This window comes from Brachycentrus maculatus, unplaced genomic scaffold (assembly GCF_059751285.1).
Source record: "Brachycentrus maculatus isolate JH-2025_06_01 unplaced genomic scaffold, ASM5975128v1 h1tg000345l, whole genome shotgun sequence".
NCBI lineage: Eukaryota > Metazoa > Arthropoda > Insecta > Trichoptera > Brachycentridae > Brachycentrus > Brachycentrus maculatus.
Genome location: NW_028281094.1, coordinates 1,113,196 through 1,132,845, shown reverse-complemented (window position 1 = coordinate 1,132,845; position 19,650 = coordinate 1,113,196). Strand labels below are relative to the sequence as shown.

At 31.3% G+C, this 19,650-nt stretch overlaps 1 protein-coding gene across 1 annotated transcript in view; it reads left to right on the top strand.

Moving 5' to 3' along the window:
• The first annotated feature begins 15,406 nt into the window (after positions 1–15,406).
• Positions 15,407–19,650, top strand: part of LOC148303825 (uncharacterized) — a 78,627-nt gene continuing 74,383 nt past the window's right edge. Inside the window, exon 1 of the mRNA XM_088269349.1 lies at positions 15,407–15,635. The gene's annotated coding sequence lies outside the window, so the exon portion shown is untranslated. The remainder of the gene's footprint in view (positions 15,636–19,650) is intronic.

Here is a 19,650-nt window from a genome sequence, read left to right as displayed (position 1 = left end):
CTGGTATAATACTAAAAAAGTTTTTTAGTTAAGCAATGCTAGATCGAGCCAAATACATACTATACGTACAAAAAATGGAATTATATGAAAGAAATTTATAATGTTTTTAGATTAACCATTTAATATTTTAAATTAATGACTAAAATGCTTATCATAAGAAAGATCTGTGAAAGATTATTGAAAGATTATATGAAAGATTCTGTATTATGTAATACAGAAAATCACACAGCTGTCAATAATTATACAAACTATACGTACAAAATGATATTTTATGGAAGAAATTTAAAGGGTTTTTTGTTTAACTGCTTGACATTTTAAATAAATTATTAAAAAGCTTACCAAAAGAAAGACTGTAATACAGAATATTTGACAATTGTGAATATGAAACAAAATTTATTAATAAAATTTAAATTGGAATAATAAAGAAAGATTAGATTGATCATTTTATACTTTTGCTAAATTGCTAATTGTTTCATTGATTACTATTGTAACTATACTTTTTTCACTCGAATTGATAAAAAAAATCTCCAATCAGCTGTATCATTTGTTCGCTACATCTGTTTTGTAATTGCTTATAACCAGAGGTTTGCAGGCTTGGTGACGTCAATGCGATTAAGTTTATATATAATATGTCATACATACTCTAAAATATAATCAATTTAATCTAAAATTGATATTAAACATACAACTTATTCTCGAAGAGTAATTGTTACGACCCCAAAAGGAAAATTTTGGCTGATTTGCATAAGAGCCAAAAATATCAATTTGTCATTGAAAATAGGACACACGAAAAATTTAACTAAACTTTTTTTACCAAAAATCGTCTGTTCTATACAACATCTCAACTCAAAATGAGAAAACATCGTGCCGAGTAAAAAAAAATAAAACATGGAACATTGAGTCATTTGTCAATATTTTCCGTATCTGTCTCAATTATTTTCCAGCAACTCCATTAAAATGATTGATGAAAATTCTTGGTGCACGTGATGCAGAAAATATTGTAGACATTTTCCACAAATATACAAAATGGCGGTCTATGGAGAAGAGACATTATTCTTCTTTAATGTGTTGCCATGATGATAAATCGCTATGTCGGGTGCTTTTAAGGCCGTTCGAAAAATCGAACAGTTAATGAAGGTAGGTACGCGATTGACACAAATAATTTGTCTATGTTTTCTGTGAAGATTGATGAATTATATATGGAAAGAAAGAGATGTTTTTTAGGGGGTCAGAAAAAATTATCTTTCTTTCGTTCTTGTATTTTGAATGAATTCCGTATTTTTAAGCTCACTATGAGGAACTGTTTTTGTCATAGAATATATTTTTTTAAATAAGTAGAGATTATGAAATGTATATTAGATTCTTCTTAAATTATTTTACATACCAAAAGACATGTCGCTCACCCCTTTCAAGAACGTCATAAATCAAAAACTTGATTTTTTAGGAGAACGTTTTCAAAGTTGGAAAATAAAATAGAATGTATTAAAAATTAATATCAAGCTACTTACTGAACTTTTTACTGTGCAACAGATGTTTTTAGCTAAAACCTGAAGGCTTTTTCTTCATTTGAAAAATACTAAGTATATTTGAAAAAAAATAATTAAATGATACATTTTCTTCAAAATACAAAAACAACACTTTCTGCCCTGTAGCGGGTAAATATTTAGTTAAAAATATGCCGTTTTTGCTGGGATATAGTACATTTTCTGGGCATTCCAAAAACATGCACAACTGAAAATTTACGATTTTTGATATATGACGTTCTTGAAAGGAGTGAGCGATATATGACTGGACGTATGGATAGGAAGGAAGCGAGGAGTATATGTCAGGACAGAAGAGTGTGGCGTTCCATCCTCTCTGCCTACCCCTGCTGGGAAACCGCGTGATGGTAGTAATAGTAGGACTTTTAAGTGGAGAATTCATTCCAATATTAGTTTGTATTATTTTTTTAGTAGTAGTAGTAGTAGTAGACTTATGCTGTGTTGTCCTAAAATTTGTAACGATGGTTTCGACCAAGGTTGGCGGTGATCAAGAAATTTTATAAGTAGGTATGTTTTCAACTTTTCATCATCGCGTACTTCCGAGAACGCGGTGTTGAACGGATGGTGTGAATTACCTCTTATTATGGATAGCGGTCTCATGGGTGAAGTTCATTATGACAAGTTTAATTATGCGAGAAGCACTTTGCAAGCAACACGAGGCTCAGGTGAGGAGGCATGGAGTCATTGTATTACACATCTCGTATAGCACTAATTACCTACGCTATAAATATATCCGGTTCATTAAACAAACGGTACAATATTCACATCATGATCTTTGGCTCTGTTGTGCTGTAAAATATACTGTTTTTGAAATGAAATTCCAAGGATGCGTCACGTTTATTAGGCACATTTTGTTACATGAGAGAGAAGAACGATATAACCTAGAGAAAGGAGAAAGAGAACTATAAATTCTGACGCTGCATGAGTAAAAGAGAGCGACGTATGCAATACGATACAAAGCGATAGAATAAGACAGTGTCGCTCATATGCGGGTTGTAGTTGTACGCGTACGACGAAATCATGGACATATTATGGTATATCTCATATTTTAGTTGTTATAAGTGTATCAGTGTAATCAATTGAAATACCAATCAATGACAGTATTTTTTTTAATTAAATTTTTTAAATATTTTTAAAAGGAATGACCCGCAAAGCCCCTTATTTAATAGGCTTGTATGCATGTAGGATAGTAAGAATAGGGAAGGTAAATGTAAAGAACACATCAAAACATACAGATCAATTGAAAATAAATCTGTCTTGAATTTATTTTACAATCGGTGGGAATCGTACCCGCTACGCCAGTGTCCCTGTCGAGTGTCTACCCAACTACACCACGGCGCCTGTCTTAATTTTTGTTAACTGTAAATGCTACATTAAAGAAGTCAATAATTTCAGCTGAAAAACTCTTAAAAACGTTCAGCAAGTGGAAAAATTTAACCTGAAATACATCGTTTTTATCTAAAAACTTAAGGAAATAAAAGAAAAAAACACTTTTGATAATTATTCTATTTTCTTTATTATATAACATAAGTAACCGAAAATGCCTATATATGTAATGTTTTCAAAAAAGCTAACGGAAGATATTGCAAGGTTTCTTGAAAATACAATACTTTTGACATTACTCGTTATCTCACACAGATGACCTCAGCACGTGGCTTTTATCCTCCTGACGCCTGTGACAGAAATACTCTATTTTTTATGAGGCCATGTGATTTTTCTTTATTAACGACGTGTTTGTGTTTGCAATTTATTTTTGTTTCCCACACAAAAACTCGAAGAATGAACCTTCCAACAGCGGAAATGAAATATGTCAAATATGAACGTCCAGCTTTTGAGTAATAAAAAGCATGATTTTCATAATGATGTTGCCAGAATGCTATTAATATTTTTCAGTTTAACTAGCAACATTTGTCTTACCCTTCTTAGTCCTCAGGTTAAGTTTCCTTGCCTCACAGTGAAAGATTAGAACATTTTAAGTGTGTCCAAATACTTGTTCACAAATCTGGATTATCTCCAATTATAGGACTATGTTGAATATTTTTTAACATCTCATCAAAGATGAAGAAGAATATGGAAGTCTGGTCATATTCTTCTTTATTTTTGATGAGATGTCAAAAAATAAAATGAAAAATACTCCTATAATTGGAGATAATTCGGATTTGTGAACAAGTATTTGGACACACTCAAATGTTGTAAATAAATTATATGGTCAAATTATAAGCTAAAATGATAAAAATGAAAATGATAGTATCTGGCGTTTCTGATGTGTGTGATTATAATCCAGGATTCGGACCTCACATACTAATAAAAGAGTTTCTGCTCAATAAAAGTTTATTTTCACCAAGTAAAGGTCTAGTGATCCAAGAACAATGTTTCAAAATTGGTTCATACATATAGAACTTCCAAGAATTTGAGTAGTGTGGTTGTCAATAATGGGTAGAATTGGTGAATGTTACACGTGTGTAAAGTGATCACTTAAACCAGCCTATGACGGTCATCAGCCCCTTAAATCCCTAGACTTCTATATACTTCTTCATCTTTGATGAGATGTCAAAAAAAAATGAAAGATTAATATTGGATTTGCCAAATGAATATCTAACGATGTTGAATAACCAGAAAAACCCTTGTGTATAAATATAATACGGTGTTGGTAGCTTTTTGTAAATCAATACACTACGTTGAGTGAATTCTGTGCTTTGATTTCTGATTTCCATATCTCTAAGAAGGTAGTATTTCCATGTCTGATTCAGGTCAGTTCTGATGGTGATTGTGGTCTCACTGCTATGCGGATGATACTCAAATTTATTTTTATTGTAGGCCGGAGGAAAAATATAAACTTGTTGACTGTATTAATAAGTGCATTGAGAGAATAGGAGAATGGATGGCTGAAAACAGATTGACGTTAAACCCGTCCAAAACGGAACATCTCTGGATAGCCACACCTAAACGACAGAATTTGATTGATAACACGACACCACTCAATCCAAAGAGTACAACTACACCGGCCGTCAAACTGCTCGGCGTGTTCTTAGATTCTGATCTCTCCCTTGAGACTCAAATTAGCAAAACAACAAGTACATGTTTTTATCAGCTAAGGCAAATTAAAAGCATTCGCAAGAATCTGCCAGTTGATGCTGCCCGTCAATTAATAAATGCGTTTGTAATATCGAGAGTAGATTATTGTAACGGTATATACACGGGTCTACCAAACAATAAAATGACTCGACTGCAATCAGTATTAAACGCAGCAGCGAGACTAATTTTTGGAATTTCTAAATTCAGTCACATCACCCCACTACTTCACAAACTCCACTGGTTACGCTTTCCCGAAAGGGTTGAGTATAAACTCTGCCTACTCATGTATAAATCAATACACAATATGGCTCCAGAGTATCTTAAGGAGCTGTGTATTCCAGATGAATTGGTTGATAGACGTCTCACGCTTCGATCGGCTACAACATCTGCAATGGGCAAAGTTATCTTACCAGCTCGCAACCAACGCACTAAATTTGGCGAGCGTGCTTTTGCTGTTGCAGGACCGACGGCGTGGAATGCTCTTCCACCAATGGTTAGAAATAGTGAGAGTGAGATGATCTTTAGAAAAAGACTAAAAACACATTTGTTTGCTAAATCATTTCCACCATAATATTTTCCCCAATTCATTCACCGTGAAGCGCCCTTGAGGTATTTTTACGAAAATGGCGCTATATAAGTTATCCAAATTTATTATTATTATATGAATATTTGTGCATCAAATATCTATCTTTAAATAAAAATACAAATGTTCGTACGATAAATTTTCTAAAGTTATTCTCCGATTGCTTTGAAATTGGGAAACACCATTGCATTCGCATACGCGCTCTTATGACATGTGTATGTTTTATACCTGAGACAGGTAAAAATATATCTTATTTAAATGGCTTTTAAACTGGAATGGCAGCGCTTTCTGTTCAAATTTACAGCAATATACACAATTCTGAACACTGCTCATGGCAGACGACTTCTTATTGAGAGCCGCTGTAAAAGATCTCGATGTTTTCGATTGCACTATTTCATACATTTTAATACTTTTATCACTATACAGTACTGTCAAAATAAACATATTATATTTATAATATGTGATTTCAATTTTATTTCGTTTTCATTTAAATAGTCTGAGCTATAGTAACACCAGGTCGGATAATGCTAGTATTAAATAAATTGGCGTGCGCTTGGACACTACGTATATCCAAACATCTTCACATTCAGAAAAAATATTGGAGTAGAAATTTTTGATCGGGAGTGCTTGAACGCTTTATTTAATATCCGATTTTGTTGGCTTCTTTGCGAAACATTGTTTACTTTGTAAAAACAATTTTTTTAAATTAATTTAGCTTGTGATCCATCCCATCTTTATCCTATATTAAATTACGTGTTCTGAAAATATAGCATAATATTTACTGACGAGCTTTCCATGGCTTGTGGCTAAAATTTTAAGTAGATTTTTGAAGGACATAATGCCTTATCGTGTTCAAATAATTCTTTAAACCATTGTGATAACATTACGTAAATTTAGTTTATTAGCCTCGGGTAGCAAATAATAATAAACGAATCCCTTAGAATCTAGTAAAAGTAGATAGTAAGGTAGCTAGATACTACTTACTATGGTAGACAGTAGAGGTAGATAGTAAGGTAAGCTACTATTTAGTTGTGTTTTTATATCACGCGGGTAAGTTAGGATAGGCACTGCTTTTCTGCCTATGTGGAGGCACGCCCCTGTATATATTTATAATATAACCACAAAGTGCTGTATTCGGCAGTCACTTATTGGTTATATACATCCATTTTTTATTTAATTTTACCTGGAAAATACCACTTATTCTTAAAATCTATTGTGTCACATGGTTCGATACGTTTGACATCATTAGACAGTGTTTAATAATGATGCATCAAAATACATGGTATAATAGATTTTGAGAAATGGCGGTATTTGCCAAGTAAAATACAAATTTGAAATGGCTATTGAATTTCCAATAGTTCGCAGTTTTACTAAAAACAGACAAGTAAAGCTATCGTCACCCTTAAATTCCTCACCCTAATATAAGGCTTGTGCTCATAAATCTGTAAGCCGTTGAACAGGCAAGGGTTTACTAAATGAATGGGTATGAAACCAATAAAGCCTTTATTTGCTGGCACGATTCAAGTATTTTTCTAAAGATATAAAGATTAATGACCTTCACCTAAATCAGGAGTTCATTTTCACCGAAAAACATCTCGTTTTGGCGGCTGAAGTAATCACATAATGAAGTCCTCTATCAGTTAATATATTGCACTATTGTTAGGTATGTTAAGTTAATGTAAAGAAATGGTTTTTATTGTTCCTGTGAATGATTTATCTAATGAATTATAATTAATTATTATTATTTTACGATGTCATGGGCTACAGAGCTAAAAGTTGAAATATATATGGCAATATGTATAGATGAAAAATTAGATTGATTATGCTTCCTATATCGAGCTGCTTTTACTCTTACATACCGTAGTCATACAGGAGAAAGTGACCTAGTGCATTTTTTACAAAAACGTGATCACTGACTATTTGATATCTTACTAGCTTAATATTGCCCTGAAAATTTTTTTTATTGCCCTGAAAAAATAGTTTAAAATCCCAAAGGATTTTAAACTTGGAAGTATAATATATTGACTTGTTAAAAATGACTAACTGCATTGATATTTATTTTCTCGCCAAGCAAAAGTGACTTAAATGGCTCTCTTGGACATTTTATGTTTTGGTAGTTAGTATTCACTTTCTCCTGTACGACTACGATATGCTTATATTGTGATTGGTGGAAGAATATCTTTAGAGTTATCTTTAATTAGAATAGTTCTTTGACTGTAGTTAATTCTATATTTAAGCTACTGGAAGCTCTAAGTGAGTGACTGACTTTATGCATAGACTAATCTAGAATGACCGCTTGCCAGCCTACTTAAGTATTCACGCGATTACAGGATGATGTTGTCACCACTGTCAGCAACATACCCATATTCTTCTCACAGTATAAAAAGTAAAAACAATAATCTTGTGTTTACATAATTAATAAGAAATATAGTGCCACATCTATTAATTTAAGTGCCTTTATTGGGAATAATAATAATAATAATAAGGGAGTTGATGGATCTCACTATCTCGGTAAAATAAGGGTTCATATTTGCCTAAATTAATGTCTACGCATCTATCCGAACCCTTCATTCTGAGGTCATGCTCCAGATACCCGAAGCATGCCGCAGGGAATCGAACCGAGGGCAATAGAGCAGTAACCGATCGTCTTTTAATGACGCCAGGGTGATAACGCAATTGAGAAATTTGTTGGAATTAAAATAATAAATGTAATTAAAATAATTAATACCGTATTAAATTAATTAAAGTCAAAAAAATAAATCTTACATGAGATTTTATAATTTCTAAAATCTTACGCATTCACACTTAACGAAAAACTTAACGAAAAACATTGTGGTACAAAATGGTTATTTATGTAAAACATATGAACATGTTTTACTGTTTGTCTCTAACATGTTCATGTTTATTGTACATATTTATCCCTGAAGATGACAATGTTCTTGTCGAAACCGGTTGGAGATGAGTACAAATAAAAAAGTGGTTAAAAACAAATTTCTAGTTTGATTTTATAAAAATAAAGTTTTACTTTATTTTACAAAGTTGTATTAAATGTGCAACAAAATATCTGCAAAAAATAAAATAATGATTTCATCAATGATGCATACCAGCGCAATAAACATACCTTCATTTTTATCGTCTATTCACACTATCTACGGGCGGATTCGCGTTCATAATAGAAATAAACATCTCTGAAAATAAGTGATAACATTTAACCATACTGTATACATCGATATGAGATCAAAAGATGCCGCAAAAGTCATGCGTAAAAATAACTTACACGCAATTTACAACGAGTCGAGTGAAAAGGTAAAATTACCCTTCCCGCCCAACACCACCAGTCGAGTGAAACGGTAAAATTACCCTTCCCGTAGATAGTGTGAAGATGGATATTTGTTCTGTACTCAGGTTTGAGGGGGTTCAAAGCTAGCCATTAGTTGGGAATTTATTGAAGGAGATTCTCCTTCCGTGAGATTTATGGAAATTCTGACATGAATAATGTAAAATGGACGTGCATTGTTTTCACAGGTATGCACATAATGTTAGTGTCTACTTCCACTGTTCCCGATGCACAGCGTTTACCCGTACATCACCACCCCGTGACTAGCGCCCTTATTGCTTGAAGAAATTTACGTTTCACAGTAGTTTAAGGGTATACTCTCAAATATACAATTCCACACGCGACTGGCGTACTAAATTCTATATATTTAGGTTTTTAAGGTATGCGCATTTTTAAATATATATTAGAGTAAGAAAATATTTTTAGAATACGGATTAAAAAATAATTTTATATATTTTTTAACTCCTTACATAATAATAACGACAACTCGTTTCTTTTCAAAGCCGTATATTTATTTCGAATAAAAACATATTTTTTCTTACGATGCAATACCCTATGCACCATTGGGTGCGGAAAAGGGTTAAAAAAAGAAGATTTCCTTTCAATGAAAAGTTGCTTATTGTATACAAAGTGGAATCATTAGTTATGAATAAATATTTGAAAAGATATAAAAGGGAAAATAAAAAATAATTCACTGATTCTAAAATTGTTTTAAAGAACCGTTAATCAAGTATATATTTCAAGATGTCATTTTGACAATTCCTTTTTTTTACATCAAATTATAGAGAGTAAAAAAAAAATTACAATGAAATTAGAATGAAGTAAATATAAGATTAAAATATATTTCACCAATTCTAAAATTATTTTAAAGAACCTTAAACAGGATATTTTGAAATCTGCATTTAAAAAAAATCTATAGAATTAAACGACAGGTGATGACCATTCCAAAATAAACAAATTGAAATTGGAGTGTAGTAAAACAAGTTTCATATATACATTAATTCTGAAATTATTTTAAAGAACATTCAATCAGGATATTTTTAATAAATGAAATTTAAAGTAATGTGTATTTTCAAAAGTGCACAGTGAAATTACTTGATACAATTCACAAATATTTCACAAAATCTGAATCTATTTTCAAGAACCTTAAATCACGATATTTTAAAACGTGCAAATTTATCAAGTTCTTTTTAAAATTTAAATAACAGGTGATGTGTATTTGCAAAAGTCCACAACGAAATTAGAGAATTAAGTAAATACAGAATGCAAGATTATCGTGCACAATGAATCCCTAGAACAGGTGCAAGAATTTTTATATCTAGGAAGCATGTTCACAAGGGATGGAAAAGTGGATAAGGATATTGAGAGAAGAGTGAATGCAGGGAATAGAATAAATGGTGCTTTTAACAGAGTGATTGGGAATAAGAATATGTCCATGGAAGCCAAGCTAGCGGTTCACAACGGCGTGCTAGTACCGACACTAATGTATGGAAGCGAAACATGGAACTAGCAAAGGAAGGATGAAAGCAGAGTGAACGCTGTTGAAATGCGCTCCCTCAGACGAATGTGTGGAAAATCATTGTATGACAGAATTAAAAACGACGATATAAGAAAGGAATGTAAGGCTGAACGAGGAATAATTGAAAAGATTAGGAAGAGTTCTTTGCAGAGGTATGGACATGTGGAGCGAATGGATAGCGAGAGAATGACTAAGAAAATATATGTGGCGAATGTGAGAGGGAAAACAGAACGTGGACGACCGAAAAAGACTTGGCACGATCAGATCAATCAGAACCTAAAATCTGGCGGTGTCAAAAGTCTGCGTAATCGGAGGGCATGTATGTCTAGATGTATGGATGTGAAGGAGGCGAGGAGTGTATGTCAGGACAGAAGAGTGTGGCGTTCCATCCTCTCTGCCTACCCCTGCGGGGAAACGGCGTGATGGTAGTAGTAGTAGTAGTAGTAAGTAAATACAAGACTTACAAATATTCCACTAATTTTAAATTATTTTCAAAAAAGTTCAATCAGGATATTTTAAAAATTAAATAAAAAGTCATGTTTTTTTGCAAAAGTCCACAAGGAAATTACCAAAACGTGCGCAAAGTAAAAAGAACGAGCAGACATTAAAATGCTAAAAAGATAAAACTAAAAGGTGAAATTGGATAATAAAGAAGCTTACCTTTCTTTTGAAGTTATGTCCAAATTAGATAAAAGCATTTAAAGAACCGTTACTGAATCATAATTTATAACCATTGAATGGATTATGCGGGAAGGTACACTGGCGGTGAGATATTCTTTCATTCTCATTATAAATAGAATCCTAAAAATGAAAATTGCTACACCATAAAAAGATGAAATATGACCAAATATTTATTTATTTACTATGGATTTTTACAGCTTCAACAATACAATGAACATAAAAAATTAATAAATCTATAGCCAATTACAAAAATCCACTGATAATGTTATTCTTATTATAATTAGTGATGAATGAAAGTAATGTGGTGAGTGAAAGTAATGGTTGGGGTGAGTGTGTGTGTGTGTGTGTGTGTGTGTGTGTGTGTGTGTGTGTGTGTTTGTGTGTTTGTTTGTATGTGTATGTAAGAGGGTGTGTATGTGTGTATTAATGAATCATACATGAGTAATAAAAATATGGAAAGAAGGAAAGAGGAGGCAGGAGAGGCTTTGAGAAGAAAAAACAGAACAAATATATTTGATTTATTTTTTATATTTTATTTATTTAAATATGTAAGCGGTTACAAATAACTAAATGTATATATATATATATATATATATATATATATATATATATATATATATATATATATATATATATATATATATATATATATATATATATATAATATATACATATAGTATAAATATATATACTAACTATATACGTATACGCGCTTAGAGTGTCAGAAATGAAGACTCTAAGAAGTGTATCAGGCATATCTCGAAGACAAGAGGGAAATATCCGAGATTGAAGATGTCGTCAGGTGGCGAAAGCAACGAAGAAGACAATGGTATGCGCATGTGAGGAGAATGGAAGTAACAAAAAAACGCTAATCATTACGCTATAGAGGCTGAAAAAATAAATAATTATTACTAATTTAAAAACTAAAAAAAATATCTCTGCGAAAAATGTGTTTCATATAAAGTCAAAAAATGTTACCAGTAGCTATAAGAATTTTGAGCTTTAAAAAATGAATAATTTAATAAGTCCAAAGTAGTAAGAATATTTGGAGAGATGCCATATATAACGAGGGACCGGAAAGGGGAAAATTATATACATATCTTTGGGGAAAAATGTTCTAAGTAAATAAAATATAGATCAAAAGTCCTGTAAATTCCCAGACATTCATATTATTCTTCACATATGTTGAGATATCAAAAAATATATACATATAGTTATCATAGGAGTTTTAACTTGAAATGAAACATCTACTGTTTCATATGAAAGATGGAAGTCCGAGCATCGCAGGACTTATAACTTGGTAATAAGACCCAGTATTCGATAAGTCGGAACTTAATTTCCTTTTAAACTCAGGTAACATTCTACAAAATAGATTTTTCTCAAACCACCATTTTCGTATTAAAAAAAGATTTTCTTTCGAAAAAATCATATGGATTTGAAAAAAACAGAGTTATTAAAAGGTAAAGCGTTAAAAAATGATGAAAATATTTTAAAAAATTACTTTTTCTAAAAAACAACAAAAATATCCAATACACATTCTCATTGAGAAAAACGGGCGTAGAAAGACATGTCACCCCTTCGACGGTTGACCTGCGAATGAGTTCTGTCTTTGCGAATATCCCCTTAAGACCTGGGATGCTCAGATTTCAACATTCCTTTGTATGTTTTATCTCAAGTCGAGACACCCATAATATTGATAAATTGTGAATAAATAGTATTTAATAATAATAATAATAAAACCCTTATCCGCACCCCAATGGTGCATAGGGCACTGCGTCATATAAACGCAGTGTTATGTTGATCGTTTATACATGAAGGAAAGGTGATTAGCCCTCCGCTTCAGGTACCAGTCCTGGGTAATATTGAATAAATATTAGAGTGAAAAAATCACTTAAATTTATTTTACCCCCCTTGGGAATCGAACCCAGGACCTTAGCGGTAGAACGGTAGAACGGCAGCCGAGTGTGCTGACCATTACGCTACGGAGGCGGACATAAATAGTATTTACCAATAAATAAAGAGTAGGGTAGACTGGGTACGGTTGAAACAAAGGACGGTTGAAACAGAGCAAATATCTTGCAAACCGTATGCGGTAGGGTGAAGGGTCCAAGGGACGAACAAAGCGGACAACAAGTTCAAACACGAATATCAGTGTTGCATCGCTCGCCGCACGGTGCAGTTGCTTGTAGGAGGTCTTATTGTATTTTGATAACCAAAAGTAAGTATTTTTGTTCCGAGAATTTTCCTTTTATTACGGTTTCTATTGAAACGATATTATTGAGTATGATTTCGTGTTTGAAATGAAGCTTGTAGAACACGATATAGTGATTAGTTTTAATGTGCCATTATGTTAACATTACTTTTTTCTGTTTTCCACCTATTGGAGGGGTTGGGGACGGTTGAAACATTTTTTGTGGGTACGGTTGAAACAACATATTTTTTCAGTTTTCCTGTTTTCTTGATGCCGAGAGTACGCGCAAGAAAGACTTCGAGAGGGGAGGTCGACTTGTCGAGGTATACATACGCTTATGAGGAGGTTAAAGCAGGAGATTCACTGCGAAAAGCGGCGGAGAAGCATGGATTAAACCACTGTTCGCTCATTATATATATACGAAAGCGAGATGCATCTGGTGAAGAAGAAAATGGGATATGAACCCCATAACGAAGTTTTTAATAAAAAACAGGAGCAGGAGCTTGCAAAATACTTGCTACTAAAAAAAAACAGAGAAAGAAGAGATAAGAAAGGAACATGAAATAAGGTTGAAACGGATGAAAACTAAGTAAGTCAAGAAAAGATTGGATGGAGGAAAAAGTAGAAGGATCGTTAAAGGAAAAATAATCATAATACGCAACAGGAATCATAATCAGAAGAGGACGAGTGCTATTGTATTGTTTGTCTGTCACTGTATTCAGAGAGCAAATCCGGTGAAAAGTGGATACAGTGCACCACTTGTAAACTGTGGACTCAAGAAGACTGCACAAAAGGTGGTCTTAGCTATGTTTGCCACAATTGCGACTCGGAATGATCCCAAAGCTAGATTTTCGCTTGATTTATGACTAATCAAAATGAAAGAAGTGTTTCCTTTTAGTTTATTCACAGATTATTTTCGTTCGATTTGTTTTTTTTTTAAATGCCATTGTTTTTAGTTGTTTTTGTTCATTACATATCTGTAGACTGATTAATATTGTCATGCGGTGCCATAATTATTTATAAAACAAACATAAATAATGAATAAAACGTCTTACAATATTAAATATTGATTTATTTGCGTGTGTTTCAACTGACCCCAATCACTGTTTCAACTGCCAATGGTATGGGGACGGTTGAAACAAATCGGATATATTTTTTTAAATTTGATCTGCCACTAAAAATAACACACCGGGTACTGAAATAATACTTCCCATTAGTAGACAGAAACACACTCTTGTATTTAATGCATCTTCATCATCGCTTGACTTGTTAAGAACAATTCTATGGACAATATAAGCAAAATTGTTTCAACCGTACCCAGTCTACCCTATATTAATTTCTTAGCAGTGCCACCCAACTTTTAATTAGGTTTATAATTTAGTCATACATATATATAAGTAAGAATAATTTACACAAATTGAGACAAATTTAATTGCACTATGAGCAAATGAAGTTATTTACGGGACCAAGAGTCCCTTCGTGGCAATTCTATCTCAATTCAAGCCACTTTAGAAATGTCTTGATCCGCAAAATGTGGTTTAGATCTACATGAGGGAAATACCAAGTAATAAGGGAGGAAAACTATTCTACGAATTCTAAAAACAGAAGGGTTATTTTAACTGATTTTGTTTTGTAGTTAAACAAATGGTTATACAGTAAAATCTCTATTAGTGGTAACCTTTAAAGTTAAGAGTCTTCACAGTGACCCTATAAGGATTGATTTTTATTTTCCAGAATATAAGAAAATATACAAATGGAAACACCGGTCACGGTCATTAAAAATTTTCACCACAAATCATTATTCTAGGCTCCAACTCTTTTTCTAACCCTTATCGACACCCAGTGGTGCATAGGGCACTGAATTGTATTGACTTCCATCGTATTCCTAGTCAATTGACATTTATGTATAGGTAATTTGAGCCATGTAATTTTTCCGCCTCCGTGGTGTAATTGTAAAGCTTCAGGGACCAGTCCAGAGAATATTCAATAAATATTGGAGTGTAAAATCACTAACGTGTGTTTATTTAATTAAAAAAAAACATTAATACAATATAATTCTTGACAATTATTTCGCCTTGTTAGGGCATTATCAAACTACTGTGAATACTCACGGTACTTCGATAATGGCCTAACAGGTAAATGATTTTTCGGTCTTAACTTAGTAGACTATCAGTGTTTGATTTTAATATTTAAAATACTAATTTTGGAATTCTACATATTAAACGCCTAATAGTAAATAAACAAAATTATTTTTGTAATTGTATTTATTTGGCGTTTTTTTTTATTATAGTGTATAATAATTTATATACTCAAATCCCTTGGATTCATTTTCCTTATAAACTCACGTATCCGATTGAATGAAACGATAAATAGCAATAAAATGTTCTAGAAGACTGGCGCACCTATCCGTAACATTGTTGTATTATGCGCTACACGAACTGTTTCCGTGATGAGAGGCTCTTTCATTTCTGAAGTCTCCAGTAGCGTCGCGACGCTCACGTGCAACCGACGCCTGGCGTCCAGCGTCTGAATTAAATCCGCACTTGTTATGAATTCAATCTCTCCGTGAAATCTTTATAGAGTGATGAAGTTTGTGTAGTTGAATTGTGAAAATAATACGTGAAAAATATTTGTACAATCTAATGATACTAAAATATTTAAAAAAAAATTTTAAGACAAGTTGATAATTTTAAAATTAGGGGTATGAGGTACGTTGATGTATTAAGAAAAATCTTGTCGTTTTATGAAAAAAAAAATTGAGTATTAATTAATTCTGAATCGTACATAAAAGTGAATTCAAATCGTTTTTTTCTAAATTTATTAAATTATTTTATAATGTCAAGATTTTTTTAATTGTTGTTACAAAATAAATAAACGTTACATCTGTAATCTAGCCAAAACTTGATTTTTTCAATATTTTTTTACCATTTCCTTTGTGATACATACGTGATTTAACCACAAAAAATCATATAGCTTTACATTTAATAAAGAGTGAAAAAAATTATAAATCTGTAAATTAATTTCGCAAGGATTTTTTACTTAATTACTAGGTACATACCCCTATCCCTAACAAGATTTAACTTATTTTCTATTCCACGTAAATAACATTTTATTACTGAAATAAAAAAAACTAAAAAAAACAGACTTATTGGGTTCGAAACCACCTTTTCACAATTATTATACCTATTTTTAAATAATATTAATAAAATTTTCAGAAACAAAAGAATGAAATTTAAATATATTTTTTTAGAATAAAAACAAAACAAAAAAATATATAAAAATGTACATCACAGTATTTATTTATTTATAAATATTTAAGATATCGAATATCTTTGGTTACAAAATTAATTTGTGGTTTTTAAATTGTAAGGTAATAGGAATTATATTTTAATTTTTATAAATTATATGTGTTTGGAAATACATAAAAATAAAATACAAAAATATGATTTTACAATACTAGGTCACGTAAGTCAAAAATTTCAATAGTTCAACATTCAATTGAATTTCTTATCAAAGCGGACACCACTCGTACTTTTTTTTAATTGTAAAAAAAACAAAGAAATATAAAAAAAATCGTAAAAAAATAAATAATATTTATTTCAGTAAGACAATAACAAAAAAGATATTGAACTCAAATTTGAATATTTTTCTCTTTAAAATTAATATATTCTTCGCTCTCTCGTTTTTTACTTTTCTTCAATACTTTTCAAAATGTTGGTAGAAAAGACTCTATGTCAAAATAAAATTTCAAGGACTAAACAACATCAAATTCAATACAAGTCACATGAAAAGGAGATTTTGTAAAAATGCGGATGAAAGAAAATTATTCCAAGAAATTCGCCGACATCACAATGCCTTCAAAGAACTCTCGTCATAAAACCGTTTTCTGGATTTCGATATTATTTCGGATTTAAAATTAATTGTTTGATATTACGATAAAGATAAAATTGCATGTCAGTATTGAAAATTCAAGATTTTAGTCTGAAAAAATATATGCATTAATGGATTCTTTTTTAAATATCGCAAATTAAAAAATGTTTCAGAAATTCGGGTTGTTTAATACCGATAGTAAATTAACTTATTTATTTCGATATTTAACATTTTTTCCATATAAATACTTCACAGGGTTCAATTTAATTTTTGCGATAAAGCTTAGGAAAAAAAGAGTTTATATTTATCACCACGATAACGTTTATTAATTGAAACTATCAATTGAGCAAGCATTTTTTATTAAGCACCAAAAAGTTATATTTATTCTGTTTCCACTAAATACTGGAATAAAGCCTTTTCTTCAACTATTATGAAATATAAAATATCAAATTGATTTAAAATTATAACATATTTTTGAAGATTAAATAAACATTATTATACATACCCTGAGAAATAATAAATACGCCTTAATTTGCTTATGGCAAATTCAGGTTAATCCTTTTATTCAAACCGTTAACTAGAATTGTTCTCCAAACCATTTACTGTGCTACACAAGGCATTTCCTTTAGAAGTCCTGAGAAAAAAGTAAATGAAAAATACTTTGTGTTATGAATATTAGAAATTAAGGCTATTGGAATGATTTACGCAGTCGTTAGAAATTTGGTACAGTCGAATAAAATGGTCAATGATTGGAGATTCTCGTTTTGTGGTAGAAAATTACTATATTGTTTTGAAACCTTTACATTACACCAGAGCGATTTACTAAAAAATTGCATTATTTTTCAGTGCCTTGTTTGCGATATGAACAGATTTACTGAAAAATTATATTTTATGAACATTTTTCGTTGTTATTTTTTGACATCTCAACATAGATGCAGAAGAATATGGACGTCAGGCTTAAGATCTGTCATAGGATGGTTAAATGATCACTTTACACATGTGTATTATACACCATTATGCACATGTTGACGCCATACTACACACATTTTGAATGTCATAAATATATGATCAATACCAAGACGTTCCATTAATGAGTTCACAACAGCTATCTATGATTATATTTAGAAAGCTATTATTTAACGAAACCCTTCTAATAGCATGCAATACCCAAACCCGGATTAGTTAACATGCTGAAAAACGCCTGAAAACCTGATTTTCAATTTTGATGCAGTTTATGATTTGACAAGTTTTGAGACACTCAAAATGTTGTGAAAAATTTAATAATGTAATCAAATTTATGTTATTTTAATACATGCTTAAGGATAGACAAATATAATAAAAAACGCACACAAATATTGCAAGTGCTTAGATTCACGTGAATTGGGTGTTATATACGATAAAAATATAATTGTATTTAAAATATGTTCACCTACGTAGTGAAGTAATGGGAAAAACCTGAAGCGGAGGGCTGATCACCTTTCTTTCCTATATTAGAGATCAAGATAACACTGCGTTTGTATGTTCAGTGCCCTATGCACCATTGGGGTGGAAAAAAGGGTTTAAAGAAGAAAATACGTTAATACTACTTTGAAACCTTAATATTTTTTGACAGCACAGATAATCGAAAAACACCGCTGTTCATATTAAAACATGATAGTAAAAATTGCTTATATTCATAATTACGCATCGTCCTTAGGTCGAAAACTTTTGGAAAACACCTGGGACATTTAATAACCTTTAATACATAGTAATAAGTCCACTAATTTATTATTAAGGACACCACGTTTAAAACAAAATGATACATTTACATGCTGTAATAATTGTTGTTTTATTACCCACAAGTATTCTACACACATGTCATAACTCGTAACAGTTAATTTATTATTAAATAACTGTAAACACAGAATAAGTTATATTCAGCGTACCTGAGGGAAGAATGAAAATAAACCTTATATATTATATAGACACTATTAATTAACAAAATATTCAATAATTTTATTGATTGATTTGGCAGTCACTTTGTGGTAAAATCTTTACATTTTTAATTTAAGTTTTGCTTAGTATATACAAATATTTCTTAAAATCTATTGTGACCCGTGTTTTGATGCATTCCACAACATTTTCAAAAAATTGTGTGTGTGTGTATTTGTGTGTACAATTTTATATATATCCTGTTTCTTGTTTTTTTTAATGTTTTTTTTTTATAAAATATATATTATATGAACCTTACAGGCTTAATTTAAATCAAAGTTTGGAATAAAGATAAAGAGTCTTACTTCAAAATATAGATAACATTGCAGCAATTCGATGCTGTGTTGTATGCACCATCTTAGTGAAAAGGCATCAAAGAAAATAAAATTCGTCAAAGGTAATTTTCTCTCCCCTGCATATTAAAAATTAAGTAATTGTAATAACACATTTACGTTCTTCATATCGCTCACTCCTTTCAACAACGTCATATATAAAAAATCGACAATTTTCGGTTGTGCATGTTTTCGGAATGCCCAGAAAATGTACTATATCCCAGATTAAGTTAATATTTTTAACTTAATTTTTACCTGCTACAGGGCAGAAAGTGTTGTTTTTGATTTTGAAGAAAAGTTATTGTTTAATTCTTTTTTTAAATATCCTAAATATTTTTCAAATGGAGAAAAAACCTTCAGGTTTTACCTAAAAATATTTGTTGCAAAGTAAAAAGTTCAATAAGTTGCATGATATTTACTTTTAATACATTCATTTTATTCTTAAACTTTAAAATCGATCCACTGAAAAATCAAGTTTTTTGATATATGACGTTGTTAAAAGGAGTGAGCGATATGTTATTAAAATTCAAAAATAATTTATTTTAGCTTC